Consider the following 17,288-nt stretch of genomic DNA (forward strand, 5'->3'; position numbering starts at 1 on the left):
ATGTGGCCGTTAATCTGGCCTTGGATATAACAATGCACAGTAAAGACTGGATGTATATCACAGAATACTTGTACTAAATATCCCTGTAGTTATGCACTTGTTCTTAACTAACGCTGTCTAAATGACATGTAGAATACTTAAGTGACTGTAAATGCACAGCGCTGATGAAACAGGTGGCTTTACAGAGGAGACCGTGCCCAGCAGTCCCAGGATCAGACGCTGACAGGGAGTGAGGGAGAGAGAGATGCAGCTCCAGGGCGGAAACACCAGCAGTAGATGGCGCCCGGAGCTGGGGGAGGGGCTACAGGTCAGCGCCTTATCCCCCTGCTGGACTTCACCGCCGGTTACTATGGAGCCTATAGCAAACGGATTTTAGTAAATCCGACCTGTGCTCCTTGCCCTGGTGGATATAGTGGGGTCCCTGCATGGCCACAGTGTCCATGCCAGCGGCGCAGTCCATCTCCTGGGAACGCGACCGGATCGTGATTTTGGTGGGTCCCACCTGGGGGACCCTCTTACCTCCTCCCTGAAGTGTGGCCATGCGATCCAGGAGAGCAGCGGCGGTATGTGTGCCTTATGGGAACTGGAGCGCCTCCACTGCAAGTACCCGGCAACCAGGGCACGGGAGTATACAGCGCCGCTGGGGGAGGTGATGGAGCCGCATCACGATATGTCAGTATGACATATAGCATCTAGTGCCTGTGCTGCGGCAAATGAAGTCTTCTTTCTTCTCAGAAAAGCTCTTATTAGGGCTGCCTAGAGCATCCCTCCCTGTTAGCTACCATCTTACAAACTGAGCTCCAGTGCCTGGAGGTGGGGATATAGAGGAGGTAGTGCAGTGCATCCTGGGAACAGTCAAAGCTTTAGCCTGCTGGTGCCTCGGATCATGAACCAACTCTACACCCCGATGTTATTCCCTGTGGAATACCAGTGTACCCCGCTGCAGAAACTATAATTTCCACATTGTTTTTAGTAACTATTATTATTACATTTTATTTATATGGCACCACAAGCGCCGTATAAATAAAATGTAAAGAACTGTGTGAAGAACTGTGTACAATTGGCATTTTTGACCACAGGATTTCCCCTGCAGTAACTGTGAGCCCCAACGATAATTGCCAGTGAAGATGCTTGTTGCCTTAGTGATGGAAAGTTAGAAGTCAGTAGTTAGGATTACTGAAACATATTGTCTTTATTCTTCTTCTGATCACATTATAGAATGGAATGCACAGCGTCTGATTTGATTTTCCTGATTCCAATTATTTTATGTTAATTTTGTGATTTGAATTGTTTCTCCTCTTGATTGTAATTCTTCATCGTGATTCTAATAACTTGCCTTTTGCAAATTGGATGATTTCTGTTGTGTAACTGTAAAGAAATTGCATTATCCTGTTTTCTTGTATGACAAAGTCTTCATTTAGTAACTTATCACACAAGCAGCCTTCCTAAAACAATCAATCATCCTAAACCCAACGTACTACTAGGGACAGGCAGCCATTGGAAGAGATAGACAGTAATGAGCGAGAGGAGATGTGGGTATAGACAGTTGCTGAGTAGGAGAGAGCTGTAACTGAAGTGCAAGAGAAGAGGGCTGAGAGAACAGGACATAAGAGGGCCCTGCTCCAAGGAGCTTACAATCTAGGGGGAGGAGGGAGACAGGCAGTTGACATGAGGCACGAGCAAGAGGCAGGTAGTAAGCGAGGCAGAGATGGCCAAGGCATGAGCAGGGGTTTCCGAGAGCGGCTTGGAGACTAGGTTATGTGCAGTAGTGGCTCTTGCCACAGGCAAGCAGGCTTTTTGCCTGGGGCGCCGCTACCCTGAGGGCGCCGCCGCCACGGTGGCAAGAGCCGCTACTAATCTACCCTCACTCCCTCCCCGCTCCCCGGCTGCAGGCGCTACTAAAGGGGGCACTACTAATGGGGGCAATACTACAGGGGACACATACTGGGGACACTACAAATGGGGCCACTACTACAGGGGGCACAGCTACTGGGGGGCAGATCTACAGGGGGCACATTCTGGGGCAATGCTACAGGGGGAATAGCAACTGGTGGTCACAGCTACTGGGGGCACTGCTACAGGGGGCACAACTACAGGGGGAACAGCTACTGGGGGCAAATTAACTGGGGGCACAACTACGCACAACTACTGGGCACAGCTACTGGGGGCAAATCTACAGGGGGCACAAGTACAGGGGGCACAACTACTAGGGGCACAGCTACTGAGGGCAAATCTACAGGGGGGCACAAGTACAGGGGGCACAGCTATTGGGGGCAAATCTACAGGGGGCACAAGTACAGGTGGCACAACTACTGGGGGCAAATCTACAGGGGGGCACAAGTACAGGGGGTACAACTACTGGGGACACAACTACAGCGGGCACATACTGGGGGCACTGCTACAGGGTGCAAAACAACTGGGGGCACAGCTACTGGGGGCACTACTATAAGGGGCACCAGGGGCGGAACTCCCAGAGGCAACGGAGTCGGTTGCCGCCGGGCTCCAACCCTGAAGGGGGCATCTGACTCCATAGGCATTTGCACGGGGTCACCAGGCTTACCCTAAAGTACAGAGCCGCCAGTGGTGCAAGTGTCCATGGCCAGGGGAATCAGGAGCCGCCGCTGCGGTAGCTGGACATGTGATCGCGTTGAGCAGTCTTCAAGGGAGCTGTGACGCTGTCAATAAAGCCGCTGCTGCCTGCCGGAAGTTTAAGAGAGTGGGGAGGGCGATGCTGCATATCTGGACATAGCACTGTGCTGTGCATTGCTCTGCCAGTCCGGGTGCCGCTCTCTGGGACTACATACTGGGACACCACAGCAAGGTTTTCTGGAAGTCCTGGACATCATCCCAGCTCAGTAGGGTTATTGCAAGTTCAGATCTTGGCACACACTCTGTATCAGGCTCCTACATTTGTTCTCCATATGTGTGGTGGCTGATAGTTATTTGGCTGGTCTGTACGAGTCAGCACACTTGTGTCAGGCACTGTGTATTTCATTATTTTCATATACTGTACTGTAGTTGCATTTTAATTTTATATATATATATATATATACATACACACACACACACACACACACACACACACATATATATATATAATTATTTTTTTTCCTTCTTCACTTATCCTGTATACATATTACATCTGACGCATTAGTGCTTCTTTCCTTTATTTTAAATATACATAGTCCTGGTATCTGCTGTATTTTCTGAAGGACCACTGGACTAGTATTGTTTATTGCATATAGTTAAGCTATATCCATATAGGTTAATGTACCTAGTCCTTCTGTCCCCACATCATAATGTCATGAATTACACATGTTTTGTTAGCTTTTTTAGTCCAAATCTCACCCTAACCCTCCCAGTGCCTAACCCTAACCATCCCCTACCATAGCCTAACCGTAACCGTCGCCCGGTCTCTAACTCCAATTGTCCCCTCTTGTAGCCTAACACTAACCATCCCCCTGGTGCCAAACCCTAACTGTCACCTAACATAGCCTAAAACTCTACCCATCCCCCAAGTGCCTAACCTTATGGCACATGCTTGCCCTGTTTCAGTATAATGTGTATGATATCCCAGCTGTCGGGATGCCAGCAGTCAAAATACCGACTGCTGCATCCCAATGCTGGGAATCCTGACAGGTTTGTGCAAAGGTCACTAATCCCTAAGCCCCTAACCCTCCTAACCCTAAACCTCCCTCCCCACAGCCTAAACCTAACCCTCCTTCCCCCCCCCCACCCGCAGCCTAACCCTCACCGGTGGTGCCTAACACGAAGTCCCTGTTCCCATAGCCTAAACCTAACCCCCCTCCCCGCAGTCTAACCCTCCAATCCCTGTAGCCTAACCCTAACCATACCCCTGCAGTCTAATCCTAAACACCCCCCTTCCCCCTCCCGCACCTAGGCTTATCTCTCCAGCAGCTAGCACTTCCTCGTTCGGGATCCTAGCATTCGGAATGCTGGCGCCGGGATTGTGATCTATGTCAGGATCCTAGCGTTGGTATTCTGAACAATATCGGAATTCCGGCGTCGGTACTCCGAAAGCCGGGATTCCAAATGCTGGGATCCTGACCACATCCCATTTCTGTGTGCAGTGTTATATTCCTGTGGGGCCCTGTGTGCTGTATTATGTTCGCGTGGGGAATTGTGCTGTATTATTTTTCTATCATTGCTGATGTGTTATTTTTGCTATCTGTGCCAATGGGTGTGTTTTTTACCTACAGTGGGGACAGTAATATTGTGTAGGGTATACAGGGGTCTGTAATGTAGTGCAGAGAACAATGGAGTCAGTAATGTAGTTTAGGGTGCAGAGGGGTCAGTAATTTAGTGTAGGATATAAATGGGTCAATAGTTTAGTGTAGGGTATAGCTGGGTCAGTGATGTAGTGACGGGTATGGAGGGGTCAGTAATGTAGTGTAGGGTATAGAGGGGTCAGTGATGTAGTGTAGGGTATAGAAGGGTCGGTGATGTAGTGTATAGAGGGGTCAGTGATTTTGTGTAGGGTATAGAGGGGTCAGTGATGTAGTGTAGGGTATAGAGGGGTCAGTGATGTAGTGTAGGGTATAGAGTGGTCAGTGATGTAGTGTAGGGTATAGAGGAGTCAGTGATGTAGTGTAGGATATAGAGGGGTCAGTGATGTAGTGTAGGGTATAGAGTGGTCAGTGATGTAGTGAAGGCTATAGAGGGGTCAGGGATGTAGTGTAGGGTATAGAGGAGTCAGTGATGTAGTGTAGGGTATAGAGGGGTCAGTGATGTAGTGTGGGGTATAGAGGGGTCAGTGATGTAGTGTGGGGTATAGAGGGGTCAGTGATGAAGTGTGGGGTATAGAGGGGTCAGTGATGTAGTGTGGGGTATAGAGGGGTCAGTGATGTAGTGTAGGGTATAGAGTGGTCAGTGATGTAGTGTAGGGTATACAGGGGTCAGTGATGTAGTGTAGGGTATAGAGTGGTCAGTGATGTAGTGTAGTGTATAGAGGGGTCAGTGATATAGTGGCGGGTATAGAGAGGTCAGTGATGTAGTATGGGGTATAGAGGGGTCTGCAATGTAGGGCAGGGTATGGAAGGGTCAGTGATATAGTGACGGGTATAGAAGGGTCAGTGATTTAGTGTAGGATATAAAAGGAGTCAGTTAAAATACTAATAATTTTTTGTAAGCAGGGGGGACACAACATTTATATTGCCTCCGGGCAACTGAGATGAACTTACGTCACTGAGGGGCACTGCTACTGGGTGCACAGCTACAAGTGCCACAACTACAGGGGGCACTACCAGAGGGGGCACTGCTACAGGGGGAACAGCTACTGGGGGGGGGGAATGAACTAGGGGCACAGCTGCTGGGGGCACAGCTGCAGCGGGGCACAAGTACAGGGGGATTACTGTGGGCACGCCCCTTCCCTATGAAGAAGCCACGCCCCTTCACTACGAAGAAGCCACGCCCCTGTTTCGGGGGGCGTGCACCAGTTGTATTTTACATGGAAGGGGGGGGGGGGGGACGCCACAGGAAACTTTCGCCTTGGGCGCCACAAGGTCTGGAACCGGCCCTGGTTATGCGGCGGGTATGCTTTGATGAACAGGTGGCTTCCATATTGTGTGCCATGCGGCTATGCGCTTGCAGGAACTGAGGCCACGCATGTGCAGTGAATAAATTCAATGCCTATGCATAATATAAGGTTTATTCTTACAAATTAATTATATTAATAACACATGAATCTTCCACATTTCTCACTATCTACAAGACACACGCCGCTGCCCTCCTTGTATGCTGGATCCACATTGAGAGGTAGTGGAACTCACAACCCTCCCCAAGGCGCTAAGGTCACAGAGTTATTGCGTGCGGTGTAGGCATGAGCGGCAAAAAGAGGCGTGGTCACAAAATAGTAATAATGCCCACAGCAGTAGCGCCCCTTATACAATACCCACAGTAGTAGTGCTCCTTATGCAATGTCCACTGTACTGGACATAGAGCCCATAGTAGTGGTGCCCCTTATGCAATGCCCCCAGAAGTACTGCCCCTTATGTCCCCAAGAGTGATGCCCCTTATGAAGTGCCCCCTTTACAATGCCCTCATTAGTGGTGCCCCAGTAGTAATGCCCTTAATGGTAATGCCCCTGTGTAGTATGGCCCCCAGTAGTAATGTTGCCTGTAGTAATGCCCCCAGTCGTTTAGCCCCATGTAGTTTAGCCCCCAGTGGTAATACCCCCACTGGTAATGCCCCTGCAGTTATGACCCCAGTAGTTTAGCCCCCAGTTGTTTTGCCCCCATGTAGTTTGTCGTTAGTAATGTCCCCAGTAGTTTGCCCACTTGTAGTTTAGCAATGCCCCCAGTAGTTTAGACCCCCTGTAGTAATGACCCCAAGTAGTAATGCCCCTGTAGTTATGCCCATAGTAGTAATGCCCTCCTGTATTTTGCCCCCAGTAGTAATGCCCTCCTGTAGTTTGTCCCCAGTAGTAATGCCCCCAGTAGTAAGCCCGTTAGTAATGCCCCCATGTAGTTTGCCCCCTTGTAGTTTAGCCCCCACTAGTAATGCACCCAAGTAGTAATGCCCCCAAGTAATGCCCTCAAGTAGTTTAACCCCTGTAGTTATGACCCCAGTAGTTTAGCCCCCCTGTAGTTATGCCCCCAGTAGTCTAGCCCCCCTGTAGTTTGCCCCCAAGTAGTAATGCACCTATAATTATGCCCCCAGTAGTAATGTCCCTGCAGTTTGCCCCCGTTAGTAATATTCCCCCAGTAGCTTGTTCCTTGTAGTTTGCCCACAGTAGTTTGCCCCCAGCAGTAAAGCCCCCCCGTAGTAATTCCCTCCCAGTAGTAATGCCCCCAGTAGTTTTCTCCTTGTAGTAAAGCCCCCCCCCCCCCCCCCGCCCCCAGTAGTTTGCCCACAATTAGTAATGCGCCCCCCTTCCCCCCAGTAGATGCGCCTCTACACATAGGGAGGGAAAAAACAAAAAAAACACCATACTCACCATGCCCTGCTCCCGCTTCCAGACCGCAGCAGTCCTTCCGGCGCCCGCTCCCCAGCACTATGGGAGAGACGTCATGACATCTCTCCCATAGCGCACACTGACAGAGCCGGAAGCCGGAGCTCAGTAGTGAGCTCCTGCCTTCGGATGCCCGCTGTGAAGAGAGAGCTGGGCGCCCGCTGGTAACACAATCTCAGTGGGCGCCCAGCATCTTTCAGCGGTGCCGGCACACATCGGGTGAGGTGAGCCGGAGGAAGCGGAACTGCGTTCCGTCTCCAAGTGGAACTGACGGAACGCAGTTCCACCCCGTTCCGGCTCACTTTAACCCCTGGTTGCACACTAATGATTGTATTACCAGCCACTGTCACTGCCCTCATAGAGGACAGAGCTATGTAGCGTCTGCCAGCACACCCTACAGCAGGGGTGGGGAACCTGCGGCCCTCCAGCTGTTGTTGAACTACACATCCCAGCATGCCCTGAAACAGTTTTAGCATGGCCAAATAGCAAAACTGTAGCAGGGCATGCTGGTATGTGTAGTTCAACAACAGCTGGAGGGCCAAAGGTACCCCACCCCTGCCCTACAGCTAGATTCCAGTACCCGGCTGAGTTACACCTGTACCCGGCTGAGTTACACCTGTACCTGGCTGAGATACACCTGTACCCGGCTGAGTTACACCTGCACCCGGCTGAGTTACACCTGCACCCGGCTGAGTTACACCTGTACCTGTCTGAGTTACACCTGTACCTGGCTGAGATACACCTGTACCCGGCTGAGTTACACCTATACCCGGCTGAGTTACACCTGTACCCGGCTGAGTTACACCTGTACCTGGCTGAGTTACACCAGTACCCGGCTGAGTTACACCTATACCCAGCTGAGTTACACCTGTATCTGGCTGAAATACACCGGTACCCGGCTGAGTTACACCAGCACCCGTTGAGTTACACCTGTACCCGGCTAAGTTACACCTGTACCTGGCTGAGTTACACCTGTACCCGGCTAAGTTACACCTGTACCTGGCTGAGTTACACCAGTACCTGGCTGAGTTACACCAGTACCCAACTGAGTTACACCAGTACCCGGCTGAGTTACACCTATACCCAGCTGAGTTACACCCATGGGCGGATCCAGAAAAAAATGACAGGGGGGGCACCATGACTTGGGGGGTACTTTGTGCGCCAAAGGCAAGCACGCTCCTGGGAAAGTGGGTGTGGCCCACAATAATAAGCGTGGCTTCAAAGGGAATGCTGTATCCATGAGCTAGTGGGTGACAGGAATGGTAGACACGGAGACACAGTGGGTGACAGGGAAAAGTTGACATGGAGAGGGAGAGGGTGATGCTTTGAAGAGGGTAACAGGAGAGAGAGGCGGATGTCGAGATAGTGATGCAGGGGAAAGGCAGTGTGTGAAAGGAGAGGGTGACAGGGAGAGGAAGTGGATGATGAGAGGGAGAAGGTGACGGCAGAGGCAGTAGGAGACAGGGAAAGGTATTGGGTGACATTAAAAGGGTGACAGGGAGAGACAATGGATGACACCAGATAGAGGTTGATGGGGAGAGGCAGTGGATGATATATAGGGGGGCACTGGGCTGAATGGGAAAATAAGATTTTACTCACCGGTAAATCTATTTCTCGTAGTCCGTAGTGAATGCTGGGGACTCCGTAAGGACCATGGGGAATAGCGGCTCCGCAGGAGACTGGGCACAGCTAAGAAAGAATTAGGACTACCTGGTGTGCACTGGCTCCTCCCACTATGACCCTCCTCCAGACCTCAGTTAGGATACTGTGCCCGGAAGAGCTGACACAATAAGGAAAGGATTTTGAATCCCGGGTAAGACTCATACCAGCCACACCAATCACACCGTATAACTCGTGATACTATATCCAGTTAACAGTATGAACATAACAGAGCCTCTCAACAGATGGCTCAACAATAACCCTTTTAGTTAACAATAACTATATACAAGTATTGCAGACAGTCCACACTTGGGACGGGCGCCCAGCATCCGCTACGGACTAAGAGAAATAGATTTACCGGTGAGTAAAATCTTATTTTCTCTAACGTCCTAGTGGATGCTGGGGACTCTGTAAGGACCATGGGGATTATACCAAAGCTCCCAAACGGGCGGGAGAGTGCGGATGACTCTGCAGCACCGAATGAGAGAACTCAAGGTCCTCCTCAGCCAGGGTATCAAATTTGTAGAATTTAGCAAACGTGTTTGCCCCTGACCAAGTAGCAGCTCGGCAAAGTTGTAAAGCCGAGACCCCTCGGGCAGCCGCCCAAGAACAGCCCACTTTCCTCGTGGAATGGGCTTTTACAGATTTAGGCTGTGGCAGGCCAGCCACAGAATGCGCAAGCTGAATTGTGCTACAAATCCAGCGAGCAATAGTCTGCTTTGAAGCAGGAGCACCCATCTTGTTTGGTGCATACAGGATAAATAGCGAGTCAGTCTTCCTGACTCCAGCCGTCCTGGAAACATACATTTTCAAGGCCCTGACTACGTCCAGAAACTTGGAGTCCTCCAAGTGCCTAGCAGCTGCAGGCACCACGATAGGTTGGTTCAAGTGAAAAGCTGATACCACCTTAGGAAGAAATTGGGGACGAGTCCTCAATTCTGCCCTATCCATATGGAAAATCAAATAGGGGCTTTTACATGACAAAGCCGCCAATTCTGACACCCGCCTTGCCGAAGCCAAGGCCAAAAGCATGACCACTTTCCACGTGAGATATTTTAAATCCACGGTTTTGAGTGGCTCAAACCAATGTGACTTTAGGAAACCCAACACCACGTTGAGGTCCCACGGTGCCACTGGGGGCACAAAAGGAGGCCGAATATGCAGCACTCCCTTGACAAATGTCTGGCAGTGAAGCCAGTTCTTTTTGGAAGAAAATCGACAGAGCCGAAATCTGGACCTTAATGGAACCCAATTTTAGGCCCATAGTCACCCCTGACTGTAGGAAGTGCAGAAATCGACCTAACTGGAATTCCTCCGTTGGGGCCTTCCTGGCCTCACACCACGCAACATATTTTCGCCATATGCCGTGATAATGTTGTACGGTTACATCTTTCCTAGCTTTAATAAGCGTAGGAATGACTTCCTCCGGAATACCCTTTTTTTTTAGGATCCGGCGTTCAACCGCCATGCCGTCAAACGCAGCCGCGGTAAGTCTTGGAACAGACAGGGCCCCTGCAGCAGCAGGTCCTGTCTGAGCGGCAGAGGCCATGGGTCCTCTGAGATCATTTCTTGAAGTTCCGGGTACCAAGCTCTTCTTGGCCAATCCGGAACAATGAGTATAGTTCTTACGCCTCTTCTCCTTATTATCCTCAGTACCTTGGGTATGAGAGGAAGAGGAGGGAACACATAAACCGACCGGTACACCCACGGTGTCACTAGAGCGTCCACAGCTATCGCCTGAGGGTCTCTTGACCTGGCGCAATATTTTTCCAGTTTTTTGTTTAAGCGGGACGCCATCATGTCCACCTGTGGCCTTTCCCAACGGTTTACAATCAGTTGGAAGACTTCTGGATGAAGTCTCCACTCTCCCGGGTGGAGGTCGTGCCTGCTGAGGAAGTCTGCTTCCCAGTTGTCTACTCCCGGAATGAACACTGCTGACAGTGCTAACACGTGATTTTCCGCCCAACGGAGAATCCTTGTGGCTTCTGCCATCGCCGCCCTGCTTCTTGTGCCGCCCTGTCGATTTACATGGGCGACCGCCGTGATGTTGTCTGACTGGATCAGAACCGGCCGGTTTTGAAGCAGGGGCTGTGCTTGACTTAGGGCATTGTAAATGGCCCTCAGTTCCATAACATTTATGTGTAGGGAAGTCTCCTGACTCGACCAAAGTCCTTGGAAGTTTCTTCCCTGAGTGACTGCCCCCCAGCCCCGAAGGCTGGCATCCGTGGTCACCAGGACCCAGTCCTGTATGCCGAATCTGCGGCCCTCTCTGAGATGAGCACTCTGCAGCCACCACAGCAGAGACACCCTGGTCCTTGGAGACAGGGTTATCAACCGATGCATTTGAAGATGCGATCCGGACCATTGGTCCAACAGGTCCCACTGAAAAGTTCTGGCATGGAACCTGCCGAATGGAATCGCTTCGTAGGAAGCTATCATCTTTCCCAGGACTCGCGTGCAATGATGCACCGACACCTGTTTTGGTTTCAGGAGGCCTCTCACTAGAGACGACAGCTCCTCGGCTTTCTCCTCTGGGAGAAACACTTTTATCTGGACCGTGTCCAGAATCATCCCTAGGAACAGTATACGTGTCGCCGGAACCAGCTGAGACTTTGGAATATTCAGAATCCAACCGTGCTGGTGTAGCATCTCCTGAGATAATGCTACGCCGACCAACAACTGCTCTCTGGACCTCGCCCTTATCAGGAGATCGTCCAAGTATGGGACAATTAAAACTTTTCCCGAAGGAGTATCATCATTTCGGCCATTACTTTGGTAAATACCCTCGGTGCCGTGGACAGGCCGAACGGCAACGTCTGGAATTGGTAATGACAATCCTGTACCACAAATCTGAGGTACTCCTGGTGAGGATGGTAAATGGGGACATGCAGGTAAGCATCCTTGATGTCCAGAGATACCATGTAATCTCCCTCTTCCAGGCTTGCAATAACCGCCCTGAGCGATTCCATCTTGAACTTGAATTTTTTCAAATATGTGTTCAAGGATTTCAAATTTAAAATGGGTCTCACCGAACCGCCCAGCATCATGCGGCGGACTTAGCAGAAGAAGCTGGGGAGGACTTTTGTTCCTGGGAAGTGGCTGTATGCTGCAGCCTTTTTCCCCTACCTCTGCCTCTGGGCAGAAAGGACGCGCCTCTACCCCGTCTGCTCTTTTGGGGGCGAAAGGACTGCACCTGATAATACGGTGCTCTCTTTGGTTGTGAGGGGACATGTGGCAAAAATGCCGACTTCCCAGCTGTTGCTATGGAAACTAAGTCTGAAAGACCATCCCCGAATAACTCCTCACCCTTATAAGGCAAAACTTCCATGTGCCTTTTGGAATCTGCATCCCCTGTCCACTGCTGGGTCCATAACCCTCTCCTGGCACAAATGGACAGTGCACTTATTTTTGATGCCAGCCGGCAAATATCCCTCTGTGCATCTCTTATGTAAAAGACAGCGTCTTTAATATGCTCTACGTTTAGCAATATAGTGTCCCTGTCTAGGGTGTCAATGTTCTCTGACAGGGAGTCTGACCACGCAGCTGCCGCACTGCACATCCATGCTGAGGCAATAGCTGGTCTCAGTATAATACCAGTGTGTGTATATATATAGCTTTTTGGAGAGCCTCCTGCTTTCTGTCAGCAGGTTCCTTTAGGGCGGCCGTATCTTGGGACGGCAGTGCCACCTTTTTTGATAAGCACGTAAGTGCTTTATCCACCTTAGGGGGTGTTTCCCAACGTGACCTATCCTCTGGCGGGAAAGGGTACGCCATTAGTAATTTTTTTGAAATTACAAATTTTTTATCAGGGGAAGCCCACGCTAGTTCACACACGTCATTTAATTCTTCAGAAGGGGGAAAAACTACTGGTAGTTTTTTCTCCCCAAACATAATACCCTTTTTTGTGGTACCTGGGGTCACCTCAGAAATGTGTAAAACATTTTTCATTGCCTCAATCATATAACGAGTGGCCCTATTGGACATTACATTAGTCTCTTCGTCGTCGACACTAGTATCAGTATCCGTGTCGACATCTGTGTCTGTCACCTGAGGTAGCGGGCGTTTTAGAGCCCCTGATGACTTTTGAGACGTCTGGGCAGGCACGGGCTGAGAAGCCGGCTGTCCCACATTTGGCATGTCGTCAAATTTTTTATGTAAGGAGTCGACACTTTCGCGTAATTCCTTCCACAAGTCCATCCACTCCGGTGTCTGTCCCGCAGGGGGTGACAACACATTTATAGGCACCTGCTCCTCCTCCACATAAGTCTCCTCATCAAACATGTCGACACAGCCGTACCGACACACCGCACACACACAGGGAATGCTCTGACAGAAGACAGGACCCCACAAAGCCCTTTGGGGAGACAGAGAGAGAGTATGCCAGCACACACCAGAGCGCTATATAATACAGGGATTAACTAAATTATATCCCCTATAGCTGCTATATATGTATTTTGCACCTAAATTTAGTGCCCCCCCTCTCTTTTTTACCCTTTTCTGTAGTGTAGACTGCAGGGGAGAGTCAGGGAGCTTCCTTCCAGCGGAACTGTGAGGGAAAAATGGCGCCAGTGTGCAGTGGGAGATAGCTCCGCCCCTTTTTCGCGGACTTTTCTCCCGCTTTTTTATGGATTCTGGCAGGGGTATTTATCACATATATAGCCTCTGGGGCTATATATTGTGATATATTTGCCAGCCAAGGTGTATTTATTGCTTCTCAGGGCGCCCCCCCCAGCGCCCTGCACCCTCAGTGACCGGAGTGTGAAGTGTGTATGAGGAGCAATGGCGCACAGCTGCAGTGCTGTGCGCTACCTTGGTGAAGACTGATGTCTTCTGCCGCCGATTTTCAGGATTCTTCTTGCTTCTGGCTCTGTAAGGGGGCCGGCGGCGCGGCTCCGGGAACGAACACCAATGGCCGGTTCCATGCGGTCGATCCCTCTGGAGCTAATGGTGTCCAGTAGCCTAAGAAGCCCAAGCTACCACCAGTTAGGTAGGTTCGCTTCTTCTCCCCTTAGTCCCTCGCTGCAGTGAGTCTGTTGCCAGCAGATCTCACTGTAAAATAAAAAACCTAACATATACTTTCTTTCTAGGAGCTCAGGAGAGCCCCTAGTGTGCATCCAGCTCGGCCGGGCACAGGATTCTAACTGAAGTCTGGAGGAGGGTCATAGTGGGAGGAGCCAGTGCACACCAGGTAGTCCTAATTCTTTCTTAGCTGTGCCCAGTCTCCTGCGGAGCCGCTATTCCCCATGGTCCTTACGGAGTCCCCAGCATCCACTAGGACGTTAGAGAAATAGGCACTGACATGGTGGGAAGGGGTGGCACTATGTTGGAGAAGGGGGTACACTGGGCTTAATAAGGGAGGGAATACCCAGGGCTGGTAGGGTGGGAGACATTCGGATGGGAGGGGGGCCAGTGAGATGGTGGGGGACGCTAGGCAGGATGGGAAGGGGGCAGGGGGATCCCTGTGACTGAACTGGCTGGTAGGTTCTAGGTGGGTTGGCAATGACATCGATGGGCGCAGTGGGCTGGTGAGGGGCACACAAAGAATTACCCCTACCCACTGATATACCACCCCTGTACCCCCACACTAACACTGTTGATGGCCCCCTGCTATGGAAACTGTTCCCTGGTACTGGCATTGAGAAGAGTGGACGGAAGGTACCAGGGGTAGGATGGGGAGCGGACCTTTACCTGATGTCAGATATGGAGATCTGGCTGCAGCAGGGCCGGTGCTAGGGTGTTCGGCGCCCCCCTGCAAACTATAAATGTGCGCCCTCCCATAATCCTTTGGCGCGCGCCGGGAAAAGGGGTGTGGTCTCACAAGTAAGGGGCATGGCAACACAATAGTACCCCCATTTAAATTTACGCCAAAATGTAGCACAATCTTATTTATCTTATACGTAATGCCCCACCCGTAGTAGTAGCGTCCTTATGCATAATGCCCCCCCCCAGTAGTATTAGCGTCCTTATACATAATGCCTCCCCAGTAGTAGTAGTGTCCTTATACGTAATGCCTCCCCCAGTAGTAGTAGTGTCCTTATACGTAGTGCACTCCAAGTAGTAGTAGCGTCCTTATACATAATGCCCCTTCCAGTAGTAGTAGCATCCTTATACGTAATGGCCCCCCCAGTAGTAGTAGCGTCATTATATGTAATGCCCTCCCTGTAGTTGCGTCCTTACACGTAATGCACCCCCCCAGTAGTAGCGTCCATAAAACGTGTGCGCACACACACAATTCACACACATAGACACACACATACACACCCACCATATACACACACACACACATTTCTCTGTCACCCACCACTTACCTAAGCCACTGTCTCCCTCAGTACAGCACTGCAGCCGCCTGGTCCGTGTAGCTCCGCCCCTTCTGTCCCGTTTAGCTCCGCCCATTCCGGTCCGTGTAGCTCCGCCCCCTCCTTTGATATGTACCGAGCCACTGACACACAGGTGAGGGAAGGGGGGAGTGGGCTTTTCATGCTGCCAGCGCCGCACAGCAGCTGGCAGCAGCACGGGTGTCAGGACGGCACTCAGCAGCAGGACGCGGACCGGACAGAGGGGGACTTCAGTGCAGTCTAGCAACAGGACTGCACCATCTCCCCCCGTACTGCAGGGGCCGCCGCCGCGGAGATTGGAGCGTCCCATTTTCCCTTACAGTGTCGTGCACTATCAATTTAAAAAAAAAATCTTCTAAACGACAGGGGGGGCACGTGCCTTGGTGCCCCCCCCTGGATCCGCCACTGGTTACACCTGTACCCGGCTGAGTTACACCAGTACCCGGCTGAGTTACACCTATACCCAGCTGAGTTACACCTGTATCTGGCTGAAATACACCTGTACCTGGCTGAGTTACACCTGTACCCGGCTGAGTTACACCGGTACCCGGCTAAGTTACACCTGTACCCGGCTGAGTTACACCTATACCTGGCTGAGTTACACCTGCACCCGGCTGAGTTATACCTGTACCCGGCTGAGTTACACCTATACCTGGCTGAGTTACACCTGCACCCGGCTGAGTTACACCTGTACCCAAAATATACATACAGTATAAGATTCTCAATTACTGTGCATAAATTGGATGAGCAGCAACAATTAATATAAAAGGAACATACTGTAGTTTCTCTTTTGCTCTGTAGCTGTGCAGTCATTCAGAATCCACAAATAGACAGATTTCTCCAATATTAATCAATCTGTAGCTCATGAAAATTAGTCTCTCATTTAGGAGGATTTAATGCACTAGGTGTGCTGAAACATGCACTACTTTGTAACATTTCTTGGTCCTGGCCAGGACAACATAAATGTTAGGACGTGCGGTGAGCTAAATGGCTCAGGAGGCACTGGCTAGCACCAGAGACAGATTTACATGCAATATATGAGCCAAAGGGTACATCTGGGCATTATACACAGGTGCAGCATTATAAACTCCTGGAAATCTGGTGAGTTTTGATTAGAGATGTGTGGGAAGGATACACAGGTGAGGCACTGCCTCCCCTGCCATAGACTTTTTATTCCAGAGTTTTGGCTATAAAAATTATTAGAATAATGCAAAGAAGATATTTCAAACATATTCTTTGTATTTTACATATACTTTATACAGTCAAACCTCTGGCACAAACGTTAGTATGACAGGAAAGGCTCTGCCTCACCTGCCTCACCCCACCGCACGTCACAAACAGTTCCTGGGTAGCAACCCACTCACTTAACCACTGGAGTGGTCTCGATGTCTCTGCATCCCTTGTGGGTTCCCGTTTTTTGGCGGCACTTGGAGAGACAGCCGTTCAGGGATATTATCCTCCTTGTAGTTTATTGAGACAATGCCGGCTTGTGCAACGTGCAGTGGGGGCTTCTGACGTGTTTCTCCGCCTCCTCTAGGGGTCAGCGGCTTCCTCAGAATTTACCCCTTAGGGGTCAGCGACTTCCTCAGCACTGTTCAAAGGGGCCAAACCCAGGAAAGCTCTGGGCCCTGATGGAGTGTCACCATCTACCCTAAGAGCATGTGTGGGTCAGCTTGCCCCCATATTCACCAAGATCTTAAACAAACCGCTGGAGCTACAGAAAGTCTCTTTCTGCCTCAAAAAGTCCACTATCTTCCGGTCCCCAAGAAACCCTCTATCACAAACCTGAACGACTACAGGCCGATAGCACTGATGTCTGTGGTCATGAAAACGTCTTTACTTCTAAAACCCGCACTTTAGTAAATATACCCCTTAGCATCCCACTTAATACACACATGCACAATGGAGAGTATCGCTGCAGCGTTAGGGATCACAAGGACAGCTGACTTTTCGGATCTACCACTGCAACTCGGGGCGAGTCGGATACTTAATTATCAGGGAGGGGGCGTGAATAGGCCCCTTACTGTGACTGTGTAAAATATGTTTATTATACCCTCTGCAATGCACAGATGGATTAGACTTGCATTGCACAATACATCAGTATAATGCGTTCAGCAGATAGAAATCTGTCACCGCCACGTCTTCATCTCTACATCAGGCCCAATATGTTTGGCGACCATTTCTAGAAAAGGAAAGTACACTTATAAACGGCGCTAGGACGTGTCATAGGGACAGACGGGGTGTAACGCGGGATAACGGGGGCACCTGGAAATGGACAAGAGGTTAATACTGATAGTATTATCTGCAGCGAGGGACAGGGCAGA

At 50.5% G+C, this 17,288-nt stretch overlaps 1 long non-coding RNA gene across 1 annotated transcript in view; it reads right to left on the minus strand.

Moving 5' to 3' along the window:
- LOC134988317 (uncharacterized) overlaps nucleotides 1-14,989 on the minus strand; it is a 77,814-nt gene extending 62,825 nt beyond the window's left edge. Inside the window, exon 1 of the long non-coding RNA XR_010193809.1 lies at nucleotides 14,938-14,989. This is a non-coding gene — a long non-coding RNA (uncharacterized LOC134988317). The remainder of the gene's footprint in view (nucleotides 1-14,937) is intronic.
- Between the last annotated feature and the right edge of the window lie 2,299 nt (nucleotides 14,990-17,288).

Source organism: Pseudophryne corroboree, chromosome 2 (assembly GCF_028390025.1).
Source record: "Pseudophryne corroboree isolate aPseCor3 chromosome 2, aPseCor3.hap2, whole genome shotgun sequence".
In the NCBI taxonomy this organism is placed as follows: Eukaryota; Metazoa; Chordata; class Amphibia; order Anura; family Myobatrachidae; genus Pseudophryne; species Pseudophryne corroboree.